Genomic DNA, 27,391 nt, shown 5'->3' on the forward strand with positions numbered 1-27,391 from the left:
TTTGGCTGTGCATCATTGGGGGCATGTCTATCAGGTGAAAAACACTATGCTACCCTCCTACAGAAAAATGCATTACTCACACATGCCCTCTGCCCAGCAGCTTTGCTCACACATGTCTCCACTGCCCACATGCTTTAAAACATGTGGGCAGAGGGGGGGAGGCAAGTGTGATTAATCACACATGCCCCCTCTCTGCCCAGTGGTTATAATCACAAATGCCCCTCTAGGCTCAGCAGCTATAATCACACATGCCCCTCTCTGCTCAGCAGCTATAGTCACACATACCCCCTATCTGCCCAGCACTTTTATTCACACATGTCCATCTCTGCACAGCACCTTTAGTCACACATGTCCCCTCTCCAGCACCCCTTCTTCTTCACTGCACAGCACGGGAATATATACAGCAGCCCGCCCTGAGTACCATGTGACCGCTGCAGTCACATGACCTGGTGATCCGTCACAGTGGTGTCTAAAGGTACCTTAGCTTAAGATGATTTCGCCACTACAGATTTCCCCAGGCAGGTCTGGGCCCGGGAAATTTGTACCCGCTCCCCCCTGTCAGCACCCCTGATTATAGTGAATACTATCTGTGAAATCAGAGAAAAAATATCCCCCTATTCATTCACTCAGCATTCAACCTCCAATAGTAACAAAACAATACCTTATAACAGGCAGACTGAGTGACACACATACACTAGCAGGACAGATAGACAGACTGGTAGGAATAGGAGACTGACACACTGGCAGGACAGACAGACATTTCCAGTACTCACCTTCTTTCCCCTGCGGGTCAGGCAGCTAGAGATTCCCCTCCTCCTAGCATTAGGAGCTGGGAGCCCTCTGATAACATAGGAGACACTCAGCAGCAGATTGATCTGTTCTGCCGCTTGACCTTCCCATCCCTCCTCTTATGCACACAGCACAGACTCTGAGCTTCTGTAAAGCATCTAATTCATAGAGAGGCTCCATATTCATGTTCAGCATGGATGGGGATTTTTGGCCAACAGAACCCCCCCCTGAATTAATAATATATAGTGCTATCACTTTTAATATTAAATGGCACCTGGTCACATGTGCAGTTGTTAGTGGTGAGCAATGCTCCAGGACTAGAGGGGGCGTCAGAGAATTAAAGTAGTGCCTAAGTTGGAGGTATTGATAAAATACCTGGATGGGAAGCTGTAGTGTGGTTCTAAAGGCATCAAATGTGGGGAAAATGCGCATGGGGGCCATATCTCACATAAATAGCAGGTTGTGTCATGTCCAGTGATTGGGTGTTCCAGAGGGAACGAGTGAGAGTTCCAAAGAGGGGCAAGCATAGAGTAGCCGGAGAGTAATTGGTGGGTGCGTGTAGTTACATCCCATATAGAGAGGGAGAATATGACAGTAGGAATGTGATGGATTTCCTTAGTTCTCTGGTTTGGGGGTGTCCATAGGAGGGAATATGGTGAGTAAAAGGAGAATAGGTCGGATTCTATGTGCGTCGAACCATTGTTTCTTTTTTGAAGTATTTCACAAATATGTTTTCAGTTTACAATGTAAAACAGTTGGCAGCAACAGGTTGTAACATATGTCACAGATTTATCTTATTGACAGTCTTTACAGCAGCAATGGGCAACCTGACACATTTCAGGGCCACATGGTAAAGCCCTCTAAGGGCTGCACAATACCCTAGAGCCACCTGTTGCCCATCACTGTTTACAGTATTTATGAGGTCTGCAGTCTCTCCCACAAAGTGGTAATAACAAGCACCTTTCTATTAAAATACCATTTTATAAACAAACAAGACAATACTAAAGAAAGATTCCATTGTATCCTTAATAAACAAATCAGAGTCATCACATATATCTGGACACCTCAGACTCCGCTGATTTCTTTATTATTCAACAAAGTAATTTTTTTCCTTCGTTCACAATTGATTTATATCACCTAGGGTGTGCAATCCCTTCATTAACCCAAGCAGGAGAGATTCTACAGATCCTGATGGGCAGTCCTGCTTTTGGGTGACTGCCCCCCATTAGTCAGGATTGCATTGATCATGAAGGGGGAGCTAACTGTAGTGCAAGCAGCAATGCCCTTGTATTTAAAGGGAATGGGAAGGGGTTGTAGAGTTGCCTAGCATTGTCTAACGATAGCCAAATCCCTTGCATAATGGTCATGCCCACTCTAGTGGTGTGGTGTGGAAATCCCCCTCTAATAATCCTGCGTTTGCACCTGGAGGGGTAATAGGACAGCTGTAACCTGTTGCTTTTGTCAACTCCAATTCTTCTCCACATGTGCCATTAATAATTACATGTTGAGTGTATCACAATGATACTTAATAAGTTCTAGGACATCCTCTCCAACTCCCCTTTTCTTCAGCACTTTAGTCATAAATGACCAGGATTCTGTATCAAATTCTTTGTGTGAATCTAAATTTCAGACCATATGAGGGGACTTTGGATCAGTCGAAGAGGCCACCACAGCTATGATCGGTGTGTCTCTGTCCCTGACGGAATGGCAATGGTTTAAAAACCCCAACTGGTGATCAAATAGCATCGGAAGAATATTTTGATGCCTTGTGCCTATTTAAAAGTTGATTGTGGGATACTAAGGTAGGATGGGACACTTACCAGGAGGTTTGGTGTTCATAGTTTTGTTTTCTTGATTTGATGTCAAGTATAATGGTGAATTGCTTGTTATAATAAGGGAATTATCTAATTTTTCAATATTTTATAATATTCCACAGTGAAGCCAACAATCCCTGGGGCTTTATGTAATTGTAAATTAGAAATAATGTCAATAATTTCCTGTGAGGTTTTATCAGCTACCAATCACTCCCTCTGTAGGTCTATTATTCTAGGATGTCTGGCCTCTTTTAAAAGATACTAGAGAAACCTGGCGTTAACTGCTTTAAATTAAACTAAAATGTAATGACTAAATTACTTTATTAAAAGATTTCAATAACTTTTTTATACACTAAATTACATGTAGAAATATTAAGAGTATAATGAATAAATAACTATGGGCCTGATTCTTTAAGGATCTTAAATGAAGAGGTATCTTATTTCAGTCCCCTGGGCAAAACCATGTTACAATGCAAGGGGTGCAAACTAGTTTTCTGTTTTGCACATAAGTTAAATACTGACTGTTTTTTCATGTAGCACACAAATACTTGATAGCTTATTTGTACACTGAAATTTAAAGTTGGTATTTGTGTGCTACATGAAAAAACAGTCAGTATTTAACTTATGTAGAAAACAGAAAACTAGTTTGCACCCCTTACATTGAAACATGGTTTTGTCCAGGAGACCGAAATAAGAAGTTTCTTCAGTTAAGATCCTTTATGAATCAGGCCCTATATTATTGTTAAATCTAAAATTCTGACCCAAGTCAGCCTGTGGTGTCAAGTATATCTGGAAGCGCTTCAATCAGCTGGAGAGAATTGACACAGACCAAGTTCTGTATGCAAGGAATATTCTCTAGTTTATTGATACAAAGATACAGGTTTTTATAGGCTACTGAATAAATGAATCCTACGTCATATGCATACAATAGTTTATACCACTAATTTATGAGAAGCGCTACTGATTAACTTTCTCACGTATTCTTGAGGTGTTTACTTTTCTCCCCCTTCTAAGGACAGATGAGCCTATTATTTCTTATCTCAAGGGGAGTTGGAGATATGCTATGTGCAACACCATGGATACAGCTCCCATACTACCAGCTGGATATGAAGCTCATTATTGTTTTCATAACTGGTTACATTCTTCAGGTGTTCTCTATTAGTTCAACTTCAAGGCCATAGGCTCACATATTGCAAAACTGCAAGTTAACAGAAAAATGAATAATCTCTTCTAGCAAATAATATTTCTATACAAGTTACAATAAAATGGCTGAACAAAGGCCTTATGAGGCCTTAACAAAAAATCATATTTAACATTTCCCATCTTTTATTCAATTTTCGACCCTTTCTCCTCCTACCTACCTAATCCTATCTATAGAACCACATTCTTAATAAGCAGGTACTTATACACATGTAGGAGGCCACATGCATAGAGTTGGTCCCCTTAGGAATCTGTCAACTCATCCCCCACTAATAAGCCTGTGATCCTCCCTGTCCTAACTTGATTTATGAGGAGATGCATTTTGGCAAATGTCCATGTCTAGAAAAGATGGTTTCTTAAAAGATGGTTTCTTAAAAGATAGTTAATGAGTCTATAGTAGTTCTGCAGGCCTTGCATGTCCTTTGTTCAATCTTTAGTAGTTTCTTGTTGCAAACTCTGCAGTTCTTTGGCTTTGCTAGTCCAAATAATTCATGACACTCATAGTCTGGTCAGGTTTCAGAAGTAATTTCTGTGATCATCAGAGGTTCGGGATTTTCAGTGGTTCCCTTTTTGGAGAGACAACAATCAAGTGTCAGTAACTTCTTAATCAGCCATATATTTAGTTTCATTATCACCTATACGATCAACAGGATTGCTAAACCATTTGCTACTAATGCCAATATTTCCAATATCCAACATGAATCATTACTGACAACTTTACCAATGAGGTTATGCATCTGCACAAAGACATTTTCAGAGTTTACTCTACTATGAGTGCAAATTGTTGAGCACTCCTTCCCATATGTTTCTCACAGTGGCATAGGCAATATGTCACTTAACTGTCTGTTTCATACTGGGTTAGGGAGGCCTTAATCCCTACTTCAGTCACAATTATTCTGGCAAGACATATCAATACAATGAGACAGTCATTTCTATTTATCAGAACAAGACTCCCCTGATTTGAAGACTTTGCAGTGTTATGCGTGAATCCAGGTGTCTCTTTCCTGTACTTTCACTGCCATGGGAGTTGTCAACAGGACTTGATAAGGACCCTTGTATCTGGGTTCAAGACTTCTCCTGATGTGCTTTCTCACGACCACCCAGCCCCCCAGGGTGCAGTTTATGGGTACCTGTATCAAAATTAGGGTTTGCAATGGAGGAGAATATTTGACCATGTATTTCAGTTAGTTGTTTCTATAATAAGGCAACATAATTCAACAAATCACTATATACATGGTGTAGTTGCTATGGAAAATAACAGCCTGTTCTGTTTGCTGTGCCAAACAATATCTCATATGGTGTTAAACCTGTGTCTTTCCTAGCAGTATTTTTTTACTGAGTGCAGGTAAACATGAGATCCATGGCAGACCTGTTTCAGCCATTATTTTCTGCATTTTCAATTTCAGTGTACCATTAAGGCGCTCCATACATCCTGAACTTTGGGATCTGTAGGGGGTGTGATAGTTTCTGGAATCCTTGCCCCGTAAAGTGTATCCCTCTGTCACTTACAATGACCTCTGGTACACCATATCATCAGATTACCTCATTCGCAATTTTCTTGGCTAATGCTTTAGCATTTGCTTTTCTATACAGCCATGTCTCCAGCCAGTGACTAAAGAAGTTGACACAGACAAGCACATTCTCAAAGCCCGAGCATTTGGGAAGTTATAAAGTCTATCTGTATCCTCTTATAGGGATATTATGTCTGGGGTGTGCTTTTCCATAGGACAGACTTACTCGGGTTACTTTGTGCACAGACTAGGCATTCTGCCACTAACGACTGTGCTGCTTGGGCGAACCCTGGTACTATCCATAAGCTGCTAGTGAGTACAACCATAGCATCTTTTCCCAGATGCACTTTCTCGTGTGTTATATTGGCCATAATGGGATAAACTACTTTTGGCAGACACAAACGCTGACCTTTACACCACTCCTTGCACTTCTAGTGCTCCATGTATTGCCCAAGTCTTTTTCTTATTTTCTGTTGCTTGTCTTTCCATAAGTTGGAGTGTGCTCTGGTCAAACAGGGGTCAGGGGGTCACCATGTAAATAGACTCCCCTTGGGGTACTGGGGCTATGGCGGCTTCTCGTGCGGCCTGGTCTATTTCACTTAGCTTCGGGGGTAGTATCTCTGTGTGTGTCTTCATCTTCATCACTGTTTGGAGGACAGCTGGAATGCAGTGAACAATGCCCTGGTATGTTCATCATATTGACTGGTTTGCTTGCTGAACCCATAAGGTCCCTACTTTTCCATACAGGGCCATAATCATGCGCAATTACAAATGCATAACTTGAATCAGTGTAAATATTTACTCTTTGTCCTTTTGCATATATGCATGCAAGTGTCAGGGCCTTTAGTTCAGCTTCTTGTGCTGACATGTGACTCGGTAGAGTCTGTTGAATCACTATTTCTGTGTGTGTGGTTACAGCACACCCTGTATACGGGACAGGATCTATGTGATAGTGTGAACCATCTACAAAAAGAGTGATGTCTGCATCTGGTAATGGTTTATCTTTAATGTGAGATAAAACCAGAGATTCTTGTTTCATTAGTTCTATGCAATCATGTTCAGAAAAATTTTGTTTGCATTTTTTTTTTTTCCTTTCTTTCTGTTCAAGCTGGAATGGAATTCCCCCAAATCCCTAGGGTAACCCCAATATATACAGGTACTTCTCCCATCTTTTGAAACTTGCTGCAATAAGGCAGCAGGATTCAACATTGTGCACTGCTTAAGTGTAACGTTACTGGGAGTAAGCAGTGCTACTTCATTAGGATAGGCTTCAGTAAGGAGCATGTGGAATCCAAGGACAAGGTTCTTGGTTTCTGAGTTCCACAAAGTTTACACTCATTAGATGGAGTGTACAGTACAACGGTTAAGACAGATGTGGTAACTTTAATTCTTCTGGAAGAGAAACACTTAGCTTAAATAACCTGTTAATAAGCCACATCATCAGTTCTATTAGTGTATATAATAATGTGTTGGGCCACAATACTCACAAACACATTCCTGCATTGGGTGTAAACCCCTGTAGTCATGGGTTGCTCTTTTCTTTATTTGGTTGGGTTAAACTTTCATATTAGAATTTTCTAATTATGTATAATGATCTATACATTACTATGGGCCTGAGTCTGGTTCTTCCAAACTTGGCTTTCCTTTCTAGTCTAGTACACATCTACAGCGCACAGCAAAGGAAAATAACGTGCAATCTATATTCCTCCTGCTAATATCAATGAACTCCCCTCTCTGGTCTCCCTTGGACCTTTAAAAAACTTAAAATACAGTTTACTCAGATTCCCCTTGTCTGAAGGTCTTAACATATATCTGTGAACATGAGAGGCTCTGGGGCCTCTTGTGCTTCCTTTTTTTTTTTTTTTTTTTCTTCTAATAAAAAAGGAAAGGGAGGAAGAAAATACACAGTGCGCTCGGCAAGTGTTATATGTCACTCATTTCACAATAGGAGGGAATGTCCTTTGTGCTGTATATCTTCATACTTAGTAAATCTGGCCGGTAACAAATGTTTTGCTTGTGCTTGGTTTCTGTCACAACGTACGATACCGTTAAGGTAACTGGGTGTCCTAGCACAATATCTATACTCTTTTCAAGCACTAAAGCAGAGTAGTATGCAAGTGACCTTAGCTTGCGACCATGTATTTGTGTCAGTACTCCTTGTACATGTGCACTGACTTCATAACAAAATAATGTGAAAGGCTTGTCATAATCTGGCAAAGCCAGTGCTGGCGCTGAAGTTATTTCAGCTTAAAATTGGTTAAACATTTGGTTCTGCTCAGAGGAGAGTATAAATGGCTTGCTATGATCCAGAAGTGCTAATGCAGGAGCACATACAATTGCTCTTAAAGTCTTAAATCTTTTTCATTTCTGTAAAAATATAGAATTCCCATCAATGCATTACCATACCCACAATAAAAAGAATTATTTACAGTATATGACAATTATAGCACAGTAAATAAGGGCAGTAAATGTCTTTACAAACACTGATTTACTCAAAACTGTAATGAGGATACAAATAAAAACCTTTTGCTTTCTGCACATACAGAAAAACCACCTAGTTCATGCATTTGCTATGTGAATAGCACATAAACTCTAATATCTCTTCCAAAACAAGGTAATCATTACTCAGAAGAGTTTACGTTATTTAAATCCTTCATTAGTTTATACTTATGTTTGTTGTGGTGCAAAGATGGTGCATTGGAAGTTAAATCAATGCAATCTGGATTGCCTAATGGGTCTTTGCAGCTGGAGACCTGTGAATAAAAAAACTTTTGCAGAGATTAACATTTATTTACTAGGAATTACTGTAACTGTAACATGCGTGTATACTGTTATCAGGTAACCAGTGAACAGCTGCTAAAAGCTTAACTGTGACGCTATGCGTTCCATGCCTTGATTTCCTCAAAGGGGCAGTCCCTAATTTCACAAATAGAGAATGTCAAAGTGACGAGACCTGGGCGAGTGTTCAAAGCCACTCCTTTCTTATCATCTCTTAGTACAGCCCTTTTAAATGACACTAATTAAATTTCCGGGTTTAGAAACATTCAATCTGGAATCTTGGTTCCAAGTATTCAACCATTTTAAAAGCAGCACTGTCTCATAAATCAGAGTACTCTCGTTAGACACAATACATTGTGTCTGTAAATCATTCAACATTTTCTCAACAAAATCTCTCTCCCGTGACCAAATATTCACACATATTTCTAGATTCTGTGATTTTCGTGTTCAAAGTAAAAATATATTCACTTAAGTCTCGCTCACAGACGACATTTTATCTCGTAACATTTCTTTAAAGGCATAACAAACCCTCCTGATTTCTGAGAACATTCATCAGCGCCATTTTAACACAGATAAAAACAGCATGTAAGCTCACTCCCACAATTCTCAACTTCATTAAAGAGAAAGCTATATTTCTGAACTTCAGAAACAAAATTATTTTGTTCAAATACAGAAACGGCTTGTTGGATCCCAGCCAGCTTTGTTCTGACACTAGTACTTATAGTGATAATGTACATTATTTACAATCTTGTCCGTGCAATCGGACCAAACATTTTAAAACTTCTTTTGTATCTTTTTAAAAGCTTATCATTAAGCAATGAATGTACAACTTTTTCAACCTTGAAACATGTCTCTTGTAAAAAACGGACAAGACAGACAAACATTGTGATTTAAAGTAAATCAAACATCTCCCTTATAGAGCACTAAGACAGAGAACAAACAATGTGAATTATCACGGATCTCTCTCACACGCAGTAAGACGGAGACAAAACTCACATACAGAGAAAGAAAACTTAACTGACATCTTCCAGCCTACTGCTGTGGAACTACAAGTCCCAGCATTACACTAAATACAAGTTAGCTTCAACATGTTATCATCAATCAGCACTCCGGACACATTTTTTTAATTTTACATACATTGTCAAAAAACAAAAAACAGTGTGCTTCTTATCTCAACACACTGAAATCATTTACACAGAATAAGGGAGGGGCACATTTCACTTATTCAGCTGCACAGGATCAAACATACATTTATAATATACAACCTACTTGATTCATTATTCAGCTTCCGATGCATTTAGCATATCCACATATATTTCGACTTTTCAGATCTCTTAACTTTCCTGTGCCACCTCAAACAATCTCTTGGGGTTTGATCTCAATACCCCTTTGTTCTTGTCACATTACCACTTGCAACACCTTTGTTTCTCCATCCACACATATCTTTGGCTATCCCCGCTTTCTTGAAAAATTCCCTGCAGACCTTCTACTCCCCCATTTCCTTTAGTCTTTGTGCATCATATCTATGAGGGAGCTGCTGTCATTTGTTTACTATCTATATTACTCGTATTGACAGTATTCTGTTGAGTCCAAATCGAGACTCTTATCTAGTTTCTGTGGGTTGTCCTTGCACTGGACGTCCCGTTCTGTGGACTCCTTGTACTGGATGTCCGTGCTAAATAGCTTCTTTGACAGTATCTGGGACGAAGGTCTTTTGGAAATCTCTCTTACACAATTTGGGCAGATTACAGAATCTCCCTTCTTTGATATACCTCTGGGGATGGTGTCTAAAATGTTCACTCAATGTTCAAAACAATAACTCTCTAAATCCCTCTATTCCATTACATGCTTCTTTGATCAATGTCTTATGTGACTTTTATGCTTTATACATCATACATAGGTACAAACACATGCACTCAAAATTCAATCATCTTTCAAAAATCTAATCAACAATACAATTACAGTAAACAAATTGGGTTAATACTGTATTATATTAATCAGATGATACTTGAGACTCACAAATTCGCGTGTCAGGTGCCTCAGACAGACATGAGGTGACCCAGACTAGGAAGACCAACGAGTAGAAATCTACTGACCGCGGATGTTGGGGTTCAATGTGCTGGGAAACCTCCGTTGTCTGTCTTGTAGCCTGCTGGACAGCGAATCTCTGTGGCGACCTCCAAGTTGTTAGATCTAAAATTCTGACCCAAGTCAGCCTGTGGTGTCAAGTATATCTGGAAGCGCTTCAATCAGCTGGAGAGAATTGACACAGACCAAGTTCTGTATGCAAGGAATATTCTCTAGTTTATTGATACAAAGATACAGGTTTTTATAGGCTACTGAATAAATGAATCCTACGTCATATGCATACAATAGTTTATACCACTAGTTTATGAGAAGCGCTACTGATTAACTTTCTCACGTATTCTTGAGGTGTTTACTTTTCTCCCCCTTCTAAGGACAGATGAGCCTATTATTTCTTATCTCAAGGGGAGTTGGAGATATGCTATGTGCAACACCATGGATACAGCTCCCATACTACCAGCTGGATATGAAGCTCATTATTGTTTTCATAACTGGTTACATTCTTCAGGTGTTCTCTATTAGTTCAACTTCAAGGCCATAGGCTCACATATTGCAAAACTGCAAGTTAACAGAAAAATGAATAATCTCTTCTAGCAAATAATATTTCTATACAAGTTACAATAAAATGGCTGAACAAAGGCCTTATGAGGCCTTAACAAAAAATCATATTTAACATTATCAATCACTATATTAAAGGATGTCTGTATACACTACAATATTTGTATAACTTCTTCCATTGAAGATACATTTTTTGGCTGCAAATAACGGTCACAGTTTTGAGAACAACCAGCAGGTACACAGGTGTATTGCCAACTGTCACATTTTCCAGAGAACAATGGTAAGGCACTGTTGTAAAGGACGGGCGGACGTTTTGTGAAATAACTGTGAAATTACACAACTGATTACAACGCCAATATTTTTCTGCAAATACACAGACCAGAGACCTTTAATTTGGCATATGATGTGCCCTGCTCAGACAATGGCATCATAGAAATAAGTCACCCATAATAGTAAATATACTATTAATATATAGATGCCAGGAGTGAGAGATTTGGAGTGATCACTGACCAATGAGGATAATCTCTAATGGAGTGAGCCTACTTCCACCATGCTGCTTGAACATCGTTCCAGCGCTGTACAGACACAGAACCCGTGCACCTGTGTCCAGACTTACTGCTTCTATCCTGAGTTTGGCGAGTCTGCTGTGAATATTATTGACTGATCCATAGTGAAATAAGTGCTGGTCGCTTTCGAAGCCTTAACTGTTTAAATGGAAGTATAATAATATTGTGCTCAGAACCTTTCCTGAACGATTAGATGCAATAGCTGTTACATGTGTTTGTTTTCAGAACTTTGATATTATTCAGACAGCCCTGTTACTACCACACATTACCAATGCTAAGAATGGTCCTACATCTCCTCTTGCCTCTAAGCCCTCTGCGGACTCCGAACAACAGGGCCAGGAAGATCCATCATCCCTCAAACAAGTGCTATTAACAATCACTGCTTCAGAAAAAAGGGCCACTGATAAAGTACAGGCTGATCTCTCTTAGATTTGGCACAACATGCAGGAAATTCGTGAGAGAGTTGGAGAAGCTGAGAATCGTAACTCTACCTTGGTGGACTTCACATCATCATTTACATAGCGCCACTAATTCCGTAGCGCTGTACAGAGAACTCATTCACATCAGTCCCTGCCCCACTGGAGCTTACAGTTTAAATTCCCCAATATAGACACACACAGACAGAGAGGGAGACTAGGGTCAATTTTGATAGCAGCCAATTAACCTACCATTATGTTTTTGGAGTGTGGGAGGAAACCGGAGCACCCAGAGGAAACCCACGCAAACACAGGGAGAACATACAAACTCCACACAGATAAGGCCGTGGTCAGGAATCAAACCCATGATCCCCCCTCAAAGGGGAGCTGACCAACTTGGCTGCTCAAATTTCTTAATGTAAACTTAAATGTCAGACCTGGAGGGTCGCTTGAGGGGCAATAACCTTAGATTTATTGGTCTTCCGGAACGTGCTGAAGGGAATAAACCTGAACTATTCCAAGTACTTGGCTTGTTAATGTGCTTGGTCAGGAGGCCTTTTCACCTCAGGTTGACATTAAAAGACCAATGCTGCCGGCGGCATTGGTCTTTTAATGTCTGCATTGTGATTGGCGACATTCACGTCGCCAATCACACGGACAACATTGTCTAGCCGTCTACACTGCAAGTGTCAACATTTTCATGGCAGCAGGTTAAGTGACAACGTTTAAAGTATCGGAATAATGACTGCCAACGAATGTAAATAATAAATGATAATCCTCAAACAGCTCGATGAATGAGTTTTTACCATGATTCAAAAAGCACTACAATCCTAAAAAAAGGTGTGTTACAGATACCTCTGTTCTGGGCACATCCAATGCCCACTGCATGGACAAATTTCTGACAGAGCTGAAACTGAAAACTAAAAACCAATGTGGAGTATATTTATCTTACCTTCTAAAAAGGAATAGCAACCTGGAGTGTGATGTTATTACCACTGCCTGGAGGCAGTGTGGAGACAGAAGCACAAGGGACCAATAGATGGCTGTTCTTCAACCGGCATTACTGGATGCGTTATATTCACATTCAACTGTATAGGGCGATTGATAGAGAGTGATGATGAATACGCAGGGTTAGGATAATAGCAAATGCAAGGATAGTCCTGTATCATTACACAGGCAAGCAAATGGTCAAAACGGCAAAGTTCCAGGATAAATGTACTTGCGTGGTCAAGAAGTCAAGCCAGGTCAGTACACAGAGTACAACTGAGTTCATACTAGGAATCTAACAGTTCTCAGGCATTGTTTAATGACATCAGTACAGTGTGAAAGAATCTTAACAGTGCGCATGCACAGAACAATGGAGATAGTCGGAGGGGATCCTCACTCAGCACTGTCAGGTGATGATAGAGGGGCAAGTAAAAAAAGAGGTGACTTGCCCCAACAGGTGAGTCACATCTTGCTTGTGCAGTGAGGGGGGTAGATGGCGGAAGAACAGCTGGCCCTGTCCATTGCGACACCGAGTGACCAATTCTAACAATCATTTTCTAGAACATACTAGATACATAATAACTAGAATTTGGTTGCTATAGGGAACACCTCCACTTTTCTTTTTAAGTTGGATAAACCTACCGCCCAGTTTTGTAGGTCAGATACTCAGAGAAAAGTGTATTGGACATTACTAACTCTGCTTTGAAAGAAAAGATGCTAGCTGACCCCGATTGAACGTTAATCAATGTTGCGTCCATCTGCAGAATTAGAGACTATAAAAGCCCAAATAGATGCTATGGATGCAAGTCCATGCGAGAGGCCAGCGCAAGCTCTGAGTACAAAGGAAAAAGGACAATTAAAGCAAGTTTTGGAGCTAATGCACCTATCGGGAATCACAGACTGGTGCACAAACCAAGTGTTGAGCTTATAGAACATCATAACTGTAGTGAAAAAATAATTTTGAAAAGTGCTACCTATGTAAACTACTTATGCTGAAATTGAGTAAAGTACATGTACAGATGCAAACATTTGAAGAGACAGATAGGATTCAACCTAGATTCTGGAGCGGAAGCTAATGTTATAACAATCGCAATAGTAAGTATATCGTATTTCTATAAAATTGAAACCTACCACCACCTTAGTTTTATATGGCGGTACCAAATGGACTCCTAGAGGCTATGAAACTCTGCCATGGTGATGTCCAGCGTATACAGTTACCCTTCGAATCAGATGTGAGAATATTCCTCCTATACTAGGCACAACATGTGTAGTTCTACAACTCACACAGAGGATTTGTATGGTGAGCACAATGTTGTCTCCCAAAAAATCTAAAAACTACCAAGTAGTGTTTGAAGGTAACCCAACTATATACTTGGTAATGGCTCAAGATTATAAATAATAAGTCTGGCATTCAAACTAAATATGACCTAGAGATACAACACTCACAAAATGGATGTTAGGCAAGTACATCTTGATTAAAAATATCCATATCTATTGATGTAAACAGGAAACAAACAAGATGCCATCAAATACAATCTTACCAAAAATTTGAAAAAGTGTAGACACAAGTGCTTGTGCTCTGAACTCAACTAACTGGTTAATTTTGTCTCTTACAACAAAATCCACAACTCTTGTTTTTCCAACCTTTTTTGACGTTATGAAACATTTACACTTAAATCTATGTTAATGGTACTTATTCTCCTACTGAGAGAATTTTCCTATTTGAGAGAGAATGGAGTTGGATACAAAACTAGGTGTATTTATCAGATCTGGCAGAGAAAAAAAGAAAAAAAAAAAAAAAGAAAGAAGATGTTTGTACTTATGTTAAATCTTTCTACGATTCTATCTGAGGAACACTGCTACCATGGGATTGTATGAGGGCGCATGTAGTCGACACTTAAATAGTTAACCAAGTTTGCTGCTGACTCCTCCCCTCTGCAACCCCACAGACCTCAGTAATACTAAAGTCCCAAGAAAAGGGCTCAACAACACAACTAATCATAGTACAGCAAAAGAGAGGGAAGCAGTGTCCCCCAGATGAAAGATTTAACGCAAGGACAAAAATCTTTTCTTCTTCAACCACTCTGGGGGACACTGCTACCATGGGGACCTTCTAACGTAGCCCCTAAGGGAGGGAATGATCTGGTCTACACGTCCACAGACACAAAAATGTTGAACTGGCAAAACCTACTAGAAAAGGTATGAACTGAGGACATCGGTCGCCGTCCTACACAACTGATCTGCAGATGCTCCATGGCGAGCAGCCTAGGAAGCCTCCACCGCACAGGGAGTGTGCCCCGTGAGAACCTGAGGCACAGGCCGCTTTCTACACACATAAGCAAGCTTAATCATAGACCTAATCAGAGAAGCAATGGTCTGCTTAGTGGCCAGCCAACCTCTCCTATGTGAATTGTAAAGAACAAAAAGAATCAGACCTGCAACCAGCAGAAGTCCTGTCCACCTAAACCTGTAAAGCCCGGACCACATCCAGACTAAACAGAGAAATAAGGCCCAGAAGGAGCAATCCCTTCTCGAAGGGCCGGAACCACCCTAGGAAAGAAACCAGGTATGGTCCTATGAACCACCATATCCTTATGGAACACCAGATAAGAAACCCTACAGGACAAAGCTCCAAGCTTCGACGCCCGTTGAGTAGATGCAATGGCCAGCAAAACCACCACCTTCCATGTCAAGAAACGCAGATCAGCCGACTCCAGGGGTTAAAATGGAGGGAGCAGAAGAACAATAATCAGGTTCAAATCCCACAGTGCCAATAGAGGAACGTTGGGAGGCTGGACATAAATCACCCCCTGAAGAAAAGTACAAACGTCAGGGAGGAAAGTCAAACGGCTGTCACAGTTTCGAAGATCGGATCTTAAGGTTTGCCCAGATTAGCACAACTAAGGTAGGGCGCGGAGTCTAACGAGGAGACGGTATTCATCAGGCACCGCCGCAAGGCAGTTTGACCGTAGCTGTGTCTGACTCGCAGGTCGTGACCCCTACTAGGAGTACAGGGCAAAACCCTTTAGGGGGGAATCACCAGGGATGGTTAGCAAAGAAGCGTAGCATGAAGTGTTAGCTCTGCAGACAAACAGGTTACCACTGGGATAGCGGTGGGTACACTAGGAAGTGTAGATACTGAAGTCAGCCGGTTTACCACACTATAACGGAGATGACAGTAGCGTAGTGTGTCAGCTCTGCGGACAAGCAAGTTACACTGGACAGGAGCCACGTCTAGTACCAGGAAGGTAACTAAAAAAACAGGCACTGAGTATTCAGAGGAGGTGCCTTTTAAACTTTGGAGCCAAAATCCCTAGCCAATAGGAGAGAAGCAAAGTAAATGAATGGAACAGGCCTACGCAGGCGCAAATCCGGAGTGAAGATGGCAGCGCCCAGGATGGAGAGAGTGGTCCCCTCCCTCTATGCCAGAGGCAGCGCCACACCCGTCAGGAGACTACAGTGACAGTCGCATAGTGGCTGTCACTGTCTGCGGGCCGATTCTTTTCTCTTGTTTTTTTTTTTTAACAAACAAAAACGGAACTATAATCCATTTAAAAACGAAATTAACCAGTGTAAAACATAACACTAATCCACTCCTAACCTCACTGACATGTTAGTAGTAGTAAGAAAATAATAAAAATCTAATCTAGCAGCAAGTACTGCAGAGCAGTACTTGAACAGTCCAACTCCTTGGGCACTTAAACAAAACTGAGGTCCGTGGGGTTGCAGAGGGGAGGAGCCAGCAACACACAGAGTTGTTAACTATTTAAGAGCCAACTCCATGCACCCTCATACAACCCCATGGTAGCAGTGTCCCCCAGAGTGGATGAAGGAGGAAAAAAACCAAAAAACACAGTGTATGGCACAATCTTTATTCTGAAACAAGTTTCCAGGTGAAGGCACATTTAAGACAATAATCTCACCTCCTTCTTTCCAACGTCACACAATATAGGGGCAAATAATATAAGGATAAATGAAAAGTTATGACTTTAGACCAGTGGTTCCCAAACTGTGCACCTAGGCTCCCTGGGGTGCCTTGGATATCTCATAGGGGTGCCTCGGACAGGGCCAGTGGTAAGCAAGGCAGGGGGACTACTTGGTGATTAATTTGGCTTAGGGGTGCCTTGAAAAAATGTGAGACCCTAAGGCTGCCTGTAACTGAAAGCTTGGAATCCACTGCTTAAACCATAGAAGTAGGGTCATATTTACACATACAAGAATATCATATATGCAAAAGGTTATAAGATCATAGCTTGATAGTGAGCAAAAAACAAAAATTTATTTAAAGTTTTACAGCAAATGCTTACAACACAATCAAACACAAGACAACTGCACCTGACAGACATTGAAATTGTTTTGGTTATGAGATTGTTTTTCAGAAACATACCCATCATTTAGTTTTATTTATTAGAGAAAGGTGTAATATATACATGCACACACACACACATACATATATATATATATATATATATATATATATATATATATATATATATATATATATATATATATATAACATACATAGATACATACATACATACACACACACACACAATTGTTGGGGGCATTGTATTTTTATTCAGATTAATTTCATCTAACCTCAGGTATACATCTGCACATAAGGTTAATCATATTGCCAATGAACAGGTAGACCTCTATGGGAAAGAAGTGCAGCTATTAGTGAAGACCGTACACTGTTCTATAGATTTACCTCCATTACATATAGTTCACTATGTTCATAGGAACATCATTACTGTATTTAGGTTAACACGCTAAACGAATATAAATTCAGGTATAAATTATACATGTATATAGATAATACACACCCACATACAATTGTCATTAACAACCGAGTGTATTTGGTATTTACAACTTTGCCTTGAAAGAATAGTCAACTTCAATTCATCAGGAGCTTTACGGCAGATTTACACAGCCCTCACATTTGGAGAAACCGTTTAGCACAATAACCAGTGAAAGAGGTTTGCAAACAATTTATGAACACATATAATGAACAATCAGACCAGAAATTAAAGTGGGACCTTTTCAATGAGAAATTGGCCATAAACATGCAAACCATTTATGAAGATTATGACCATTCAGAATAATTATTTGGTTGTTCAGCTGTAAGGTGCCCATATACCGCAGTGGACCACAATTAAACTCAAAGTGATAAGGTTACTCAGCCCAAGGAAATACACCCACAACATCAAATCTAAGTGTTTGTTGATTTGTGTGTATGTATGGATTATATATATTATATTCACACATACATCAAATATACCTTGTTTGTAAAAGAGGAAAAAGCAAAACAGGGAAATAAATAAGACAAAATACCAATTATTTGTGTATAGCCAACAATAAAGGCTCCAATGGTTAAAAGTCAAGTAATAAAATATTATGTCTTGAGTCCATTTGGTTAGTCCTAGGGCTTGAGTCATTAAGGAAAGTAGGGGAAAAAATAAAAACAAATACAAGATACTGTACATGTTCCTGAATTTCGCAGTTCGTCCTACGGTTTTAGTGTGGATATGGTTGGACCCAACGAAGGATGCAAATGTTATATGAACAGCCGCGCTACCCGCAACGGCTCACATCCTCTATCTCTGGCTGCATGCTTGTTTGTGAGCCATCGCACTGCTCTCGCTGGCTCACACTGGTTGTTGTCCTGGCTGCTGCTAAGCTTCACAAAATCAATGTACCCCCCCCCTTCCATAATTCCCATACATTTAAACAGATATTGTCTAAGGATCTTTTATCATTGTCAGTATGCAAAATACTAGCCCATAATTTAAGAGCTCTTGAGATTGAAGCTACTGCTATACCAGGCTTAAGTGAAATGCGTGACCAGAGTCTAATGAAATGCTCATCTTTGACGACCGACTTGCTATAGCCAAGTCAATTTTGGGTACAAGACTTAATATGGATACATCATCTACCTGAAAGTAATATATGCTATATATTCTCGTAGTTTTATGTTGATATTTATCCAATGCTTGCCACTCTTCATAAGAGTATGCAAAACCCCTGACTTTCACCTGGTGGTCTAAAAATGAGCAGCCTGCAGTGCAATGTGGGACAGGTGCATCATCCATACTTAGATTTATGGATATGCTTGAGAACATTAACAGAGTATTCGTTAAACATTCTGCTAACCATATAAATAAAAATCTTTTACTCCTTGCTATTAAAAAAACTGTTTAGTGGTAGCACCCCAAGCAAAACATTTGAAGATTCAGTGTGGGGAAACGAGGTATTAATATCACCTCAACCTGCAACTGCAGATATAAAAACATATACTTTTTAGAGCCCTCTGGTTCCCCATATTTGTCAGTCATATTTAAGCTTGTGTATATTCTATTTTGAAAGTAGTTAAAAAGTCTGCCAGCACGTATTGTTATCTTGCAGACAAGTCCATTGTTTCAGCCTAGGCAAAAGGGTTATTTTCCACCAGTCCTGTATGAATGTACATCACACCAGGGGGTCTCCTGTCTTCATTTAGCTGTGGGTCTGTGTGTGCTACATAAGAAAAGGCCCACAGACAGAGCTCTATGTTTAATGGCACAGGACTGCATTGCGTATTTAAATGTAAAGGTGTCTGGATCCTGATCTCTCCTGTTTAAACAAACTTTGCTGTATAGCCACAGAACAATACCCATCCCTAATTAAATCAGGAGTGACTCATCTGCTATCCCTTTGGCTGTATGTTTACCTGTGAAAAGGTAAACACTAAAAAAGACAAATCAGGCAGGTTCTGAAATAGAGCTCTAGAGGACAGCAAATTGGCATTCACTTTCAAGTATTAGCTGAAGTCAGGTCTGGCATTGAGATATAACTCTCTGCCCCTGACAGGAAAGGGACAATCTGTCCCTGGCGTACTGCTGTTGCCCTGAAATACCTCTCCAGGTCTTGGAGAACTGTGGTGGAAGGCCGCTACCTTTCCTGGTAGCCTTAAAGGAGAGAGGGGAATAAGCTTGGACTGATAGACAGCAGTCCGAGAGTGACAAGGATACTGGTGAGGTGTTTTCATTATACCCTGTATGTTGTCTATGCCACACTGTAGTGTCAGTTATTGCAAGTTATTATCTAAATGTGTTTATTGCTGTTTTGTGGTACCATTTTGTTAAATAAACTTATTTGTTTTATTTCGGATATTTGCCTGGGTGATTTTGAAACTTGGGTAGGCCAACTGCGCGGCACAGATTTCGTTAAACCAGGTATCCTCAGTCAGGAAATCAAATATTGGGTACACTACCTATATCAGTATATTTATAAATTGGTGCAACATAAAGACCCCCTTATTCCCCATATTCACAGAATCTAACTCTCAGAAAGGGCATTGATTCAATAGACAGGCCAGATCTGGCCCGTTTTTGACCCCTGCTCCTGAAATAAAGATTCATACATTGTTTTCATCATCCAGGAGAAAACCATTTAAATTGTTCTGGCAGTGGAGATTTATTTTTTGATGGGCACCCCCATGGGCACCCCCCCCCCACACGGATCTCCTATATACTTAAAGCACTGCATCAAAGCATCAGGCTGAAGTAGAATCATGTGTTCACCTGTCTTATTTGTTACCGCAAACATCAACTTGTGATACTGAAGTGGAGGTAAAGAAAGGCACTTGTGAGATTTAAACTCAGGTTCTCCTGTTTACTGGACAGGTGCTTTAACCAACAGCACATAAGATTTTTTACTTTAAATGCAGGTTATTAGGTTTGAAACTAAGCTGCGGGCATGTATGGTCACAGACCATGGCTATTAGTCTTGCTGAATCTTTTTCCAAGTGCAGGCTCCACATAGGCACTGTACCAAAACACCCTTACCAAGGGTGATAGGTGTATTCTTCAGCTTTTTGGGGTGGGCACCTGGTCCATCTGTGTAGGTATAGGTAAAGGATTGTAGCTAAAAAAAAACAAAAAAAAACCCATGTAGCTGGAGCCTTCCTTGTGGGAAGCAGCTGCTTTCCCATGCCTTAGCAGTGACATATCTGTACATCCAATTGCCTCTGCACCTGGAGTTTCTTGCAGCTCAACGACCCAGTGGACTTACTGCAGCTGTAGCCAATTTCCCTTTAATTGGGAGACTGTAGTGACCAGCTCAGCCACAACATGAGGTTTTCACAGTAGACTCACCTGAACAAGGAGATTCCAAGCAGCAATACTGTCAATTCTCCAGCTTTCTGCACAGGCCCCACAGCTACTACCCAGTTGTACCAGGAAAGGTCAGAGGTAAAAGCCAGGCCTGTAGAATACTGTGCACATAAAATAAACAGCTAGCTACACTACATCTGACTTAGCTGAGGCGAAAAAAACCAAAAGAAAAAACAGTGGTATGGAGGAGTCAACTTATATACCCTTCAGGTGTTTTGTTTCCCGTCTACACTCAGCTGATTAGGGATATATATATATATATATATATATATATATATATATATATATATATATAGGCACTAAAGACCGGTATTTAGAAACAGTGCTACTCTGGCCTGCAGCTCACTAGCATATTGGATCTGTACCCAGTATATAAATATCAAAAAAAGGAAACAAGGAGAGCGCTGAAGCCAAATATTAAAATTCAGTACATTTTAATACTATCAATAGGGGTAACAGACTTTAAGAACAAAATACAAATATAAAAGATATGAAAAAAGAATATATACTGCATTAAATTACACAAGTGTATATAACCCAGGACCTAAGTAAACAGTGGTTGTATAGACTTCAAAAACAGCTGCAATAATGAATCCAAGAAAGAGGTGCATCGATATACACCTAATATATATTGCAATAATGACAATCAGTGTAACTCAATAGTTCTAAATTCAATACCCCTCCATTTGACTTCTCCATACAGTCATTAAAATTGTGGAATTAGAAGACTCCTTATTGGTAACAGTTTGTAAATCCGGGAAGTGATGGGAGAAAGCTGTATCTAAATAGAATGCTCAGAAATGTGGGAACAATCCACAGCACCAATGTTAGGTAGTGATATCAATATTAATCAGCTTGTGATACTTATCTAATGGCATTAGTTGTCCTTATCAATGGGAGTTTGGAGCACACAGTAGTTTATGAAATGTAGCTTATATTTCCAGTCCAAAAAACGATTGGTAAGCCCCAGGATTATACATTTAACAAAAATGGTCCCAATTAGCTCAAGTCAGATGAAGGATCACTTGACGTGTTTCTCAGCTGTAAAATGCTGTTACACCAGAGGCATGAAGCACTATTTGGGGGTTGAGTCCACTGCAGGTCCCAGCTATTTGAATCCAATGGTAGTGTTCTCAACCCCAGTATAGGGGCTCCTCCTTCCAAGGGCTGCTGGGTCTCTCACTACATGAAATCCAGGGAACCTGGGTTTATGATTTGTCTTCAACAGCTTTTCCCAATAGGATCGTAAAGATGGCTGCAAAAGCAGAAATTACTTGCTTAGTGAAGATTAGCTGCTGAATGCTCCTGCTACAGTTAACTAAGAAGATTAGGAAGTTAACCCATTGTGAGGGCTGCCATGGAGTAGGAAAAGTAAAAGACTTTTGTGGACGAAACGCCTTGGTGATTGTCAATTACACTTTCAACCTGTTCCCTGACATAAAGGTGTGGGAAAATCAAGAAATGAAGAAGATGACCACTCCCGATTTCTTACCCTTGAAAAAGGGTGCCCCTACATGGCTAGACAATCATAAGTCAAAGTAAATAAGTTTTCTTTCTATGATATAACTAAATGCAAACCCCACTTTTGCCAAGTGGTGAAAACTATCCCATGATGGACTATGTTTCATCTTGTGGATAGTGTTGCCTTATCCTCTTTTTGAACAACTTTAGAGTCTGATGTATACACAGGTCATTATTTGTTTTGTTCATTTGAAAGTGAGGAACGACTTTGCGCTGTACTTTAAATGTCCATGCACTGGTTTTATCCATTTTCTATAAAATGGCATAGTAATGTACAATATTCACTATGACTTGTACAGAGACCCAATACACCAATAAAAGTATTAAAAAAAAAAAATCGTTTAATCAATCCACTGTAGACCAAAGCATTTTCACCCTTTCCATAAATATAATTTCCATTAAAAATGATGCAATACAAACCAAATCTGTTTTTTTTAAATACTTTTGGTATAATGGGTATGCAAGAGTTGCCACATTAGAGATTACAATTCTGTTAACATCCCCCCCCCCCCCCCACCACACACACAAAGTGTGGGTGAGTGTGTCAAGGAACAGCCTGGGCACTGTCCAGCACTAGACTGGTAGTCTCAGGTAGGTGACGCTCTTTGCAGCCGTATAAATTACGGAAGGAAAATGTTGATCATTTTCTGTTCTCTGCTATTCAGTCAGTCACTTTCAGAAAAAAAGCCTATTCAGTTCGGTCAGACTACAGATGCTGCCAATTCATCAGTTTAAATGAAGAACATATACATGTCTGATGAAAAAGTGTGCATACTGTGTATTGTGAAGTAAAGGAATATTACAATTCTCTCAAAGTGCTATCCAGTGTGTGTGTGGGGGGTGGGGGGTGTATTGCATGGAATTTCAATATTATACTTTGAGAATCTGTTAAGGGCAGAGTAGCATGAGATTGTCAACTGCTAGAACCGCTTCACAAGATGATCACCTTTAGCAGCCCCATTTCCAAGGAACTGGTTGTGTTCCACAGTACTAACTTGTCCCCAGGACTTAAGCTTGGGAATTCGTGATTGTCGATCTAGCACTTGCTCAGAAAGCAGAAATCAGAGCCAGCCAAGCACAAGTTAATACAGAATGACAACACACTGAAGCAGGTAGTAAGCAACCAGGACTTCACTAGCAGAACTCCGGGCCAGACAGGCAAGGGTGAGTGCAGAGTAACAGACAGGCCTATGTCAGGAGGAGAAATCAGCCGTTCCTTTTAAACAAGCCAGAGTTCAGTGCAGACAGATATTAAAGCAAATCCATTTAACAAGCAGAGGTCAGAATGCAGCAGAAGACAGATAATACTTACAACAAACCAGGTTAGAATACAAGACACACTAGGTCAAGTAGGAATCAACACCAGGATTGGATTGGCAACAAGAAGTGGTTTGTAAAAGCCAGCAAAACAAATCAGAGGTTGCTGGAAGATTAGCTGCACAAGTGCAGCAGGGATTGCACAGCTGATGCTGTAAACTGAAACCTGAAGAGATGCTGGTTTCCATTTACATAGCAATCAGATGAATAAGACGCTGGTTGAGTATACGGAGAATGCTAGCAATAGATCAGATATGCAGCGGTGCTACTGGGTAGCTGCACACGAGCACCAGGCACTTTTAACCAACAGGATCTCATATTGCATACCTGATCCGTTATCTGCATTCCTTTCCCATTTCATAACAGAAATATATTTTTTGTATCTACATTGTATTTATGTGTGATATTCAATATCAGTGCACCGATACTAGATGTAATATTGATTTGTTCAAACAATATTTTGATTTTATATTTCAATATCACAGATTCAGTATGTATTAGGTGTTATCCAATGTTCCAGCCCTGATTTTTGGGTTACGATTTCTTCGACAGTCCTGAGATGCGAAGCTGTGGAACGCATCTCCGGGAGGCCAGAATGGTTGAGAAAGGAGAAGGAATTGGATCTAGGATGAAGACCAAAATTGCAGAAAAATGGAGAGGTTCAAGTGGAGGAACTCAGCCCACAGGAGCAAAGATGACCAATTGTCTTGAAATTCGGTGGTATAAAAGCATAGAAAAAATGTTCCAAAGATTGGTTAAATCTTTCAGTCTGTCCATTGGACTGAGGATGTTTGGCTGAGGAGATACCGATGTTAATGCCAAGGAGGCTACAGAAGGACTTCCAAAATTGGGCAACAAATTGAGAGCTGCAGTCAGAGACAATATCAATAGGTAAACCATGCAGACGGAAAACATATTGTATAAGAGGGCACAGCCGGACTGAGCACTGGAGAGCTTAGTCAGTGGGATAAAATGGGACATCTTACTGAAACGGTCCACTACTACCCAAATAGTGTTTTCCGTAATAATATGGCAGGATCCACAAAAAAATCCATTAACAAATGCGTCCAGGATTTTGTAGGAGTAGACAAGGACATAAGCAGACCTGAAGGACAGGTTCTGGAAGTTTCACAGGAAAGGACAAAACTCTCAACATCCGAGGACAAGGAAGGCCACCACACTGAGCATGAAAGAATCTCAAGAGTTTTGGAGATACCCGGATGCCCGGCCGACTTGTTCTCATGGGACTGCTCTTCGCAGATGAATCGGAATTATTAAGCGCTCTTCAGGCGTTTGAGAAGAGGCAAACTTCTGGAATTGACGAATGGTGTTACTTAGATCTTGAGTCAAACCAGCATGAATAATGGAAGATGAAATAATGGATTGCGGTTCTCCAGCCGGTAGTTGGTGAGAAACGAAGCTCCTAGACAAAGCATCCGCCTTGATGTTCTTAGATCCAAGTCTATAGGTTATGACAAAGTTAAAACAAGTGAAAAATAATGCTCATCGAGGTTGTCTGGAGTTTAACCATTTAGCAGTTTCAATATACAAAAGGTTTTTGTGATCAGTGAAAACTGAAAACGAATGAACCGCTCCCTCCAACCAGTGACACCACTCTTCAAAGGCCCACTTACTTGCCAAAAGTTCTCGATTGACTACATCAGATAAAGCAACAGAAAATTTGCGTGAAAAGAACGCACATGTGCGTGAAAAGAACGCACATGGATGCAATCTATGATCACAGGGGTACCTCCAGAATGAATGGTAACTGCGGATTGGGATGCTTGAGGACTAGAGCAGTGAATGCCCTTTTTAGGGCTTCAAATTAAGCTATAGCTGCCGATGACCAAATATTGGAATCCACCCCTTTGTGGGTGAGGGCTGTGAAGGAAGCCATCAAATCAGAAAAAGCTCGGATGAATCTCCGATAATAATTTGCAAAGCCAAGAACTTTCTTTATAGCTTTCAGATTTGTGAGACGTACCCATTCCAGAATAACTTGGATCTTGCTTGTTTCCATTGGGAGAGATTACAAATCCAAGAAGGACACCTTCTGATCTTCAAATTAAATTTTTCAAGTTTGGCAAAGAATTGATGTCTTAGGAGTACCTGTTTGACATGGAATCGATGCTGTGGCAGACTCATAAATCAGGAAGTCATCCAGGTATACAACAAACTGTCCAAGGAAATCATGGAGACCCTCATTGATAAGATCTAGGTAGACAGCAGGCACAACACACAAGCCGAAAGGCATGACCAAGTACTCATAATGGCCAGATTGAGCGTTTAATGCTGTCTTCCACTCATCGCCCTTCTTGATGCATATGAGGTTGCAAGCACCACATAGATCAATCTTGGTGTTGACAGTAGCATCTCTAAGTTGGTCAAAGAGGACTGAGATGAGTGGGAGCAGATAATGGTTTTTAATGGTGATCTTGGTTAAGCCACGAAAATCAATGCATGAGTGTAGACTGCCGTCCTTCTTGGATACAAAAAACACCTGGCTTCCACTGGATATTTTGAAGGTCTAATAAAACCTTTCTGCAAATTTTCCTCCACATAATCCTGCATTGCCTCAGTCTCAGAACCAGAGAGGGAGAATAACCTTCCTTTTGGTAATTTAGATCCTGGAACTAGATCAATGACATAATCAAATGCACAGTGTGGAGGCAGAAAATCGAACGCCTTCTTGGAAAATACTTTCTGAAATACACGATAAGGAGGAGGAAGTTGTTCAGGTAGGAGCTGCAGAAACCAAAGAGGCAAGGTCAAACAATTTTGAGAACATTGAGTACTCCAGCGAACAATTTCTCCTAGACTCCAATCAATAACTGGGGTTATGGAGGTGGAGCCAGTGATGACCCAGAATAAGTGTGTCGAAGTCGTATAATTGGATGAACGAAAGTATATTGGTTAATATTGTTTTATCGTGCGATTGCACTCAGTATGCCACGCTACACGTGGCATGGCACGATCACGCTGTAAAATACGCGCGCACACACTTGCACTACATTTAGTTATTTATATATTTCATATTTATATTTCTTCTATTCCACAGTGATTTGTGAGAAGATAGTATTTAGTTTATTATTAGTTTATATATTATGATTATATGTACATTTTAGTGTTATTTAAGGTCCAGGTTATAGGAAATGTGTCATGTCTGGTATCATTTTAATCCCCTATTCATCAGCAATTGTCCGGTTCTTTCGCCGAAGGGATCGCACATTGCATACACTAGTTAGTGATGTTAGGGAATAAAACACTTAAAGTGATACTGTCAAGGTTACTAATGATCTTAGCCAAATCCAAGGGTCACTTCTCCGTACTCATCCTCCTTGACCTTTCTGCAGCCTTTGACATCGTGGACCACCCCCTCCTGCTGCAAACTCTTCTCTCTCTGCCTCTCTGGTTCTGTCAATGCCTGGTTCGCCTCATATCTCGCTAATCGCTCCTTTGTCTGTATCCACGTCTGGTTCTTCCTCCTCCCCCTACCCTCTCCCCGTAGGAGTTCCGCAGGGCTCTGTTCTTGGCCCTCTACTCTTTTCCCTTTACACTTTCTACCTTGGTGCTCTCATCTCCTCCTTCAGTATTACCTTTATGCTGACGACATTCAACTCTATATCTCCTCTCCTGAACCTTCCTCCCCCCTTCTCGCTCGGGTATCAGACTGCCTCTCCGCCATCTCCTCCTGGA

General features: G+C 40.5%; 2 long non-coding RNA genes across 2 annotated transcripts in view; both read right to left on the reverse strand.

Annotated features, from left to right (window-relative positions):
• The window catches only part of LOC142158401 (uncharacterized), a 604,325-nt gene that overhangs the window by 314,966 nt on the left and 261,968 nt on the right, over positions 1-27,391 (reverse strand). The gene's annotated exons all lie outside the window — the stretch shown is intronic.
• On the reverse strand, positions 3,894-10,849 carry LOC142158395 (uncharacterized). The gene is made up of 2 exons (XR_012692767.1): positions 10,112-10,849; positions 3,894-4,369 (listed from the first exon to the last, which is right to left on the reverse strand). It is a non-coding gene; the product is annotated as an uncharacterized LOC142158395 (long non-coding RNA).

Source organism: Mixophyes fleayi, chromosome 5, assembly GCF_038048845.1.
Source record: "Mixophyes fleayi isolate aMixFle1 chromosome 5, aMixFle1.hap1, whole genome shotgun sequence".
NCBI lineage: Eukaryota > Metazoa > Chordata > Amphibia > Anura > Limnodynastidae > Mixophyes > Mixophyes fleayi.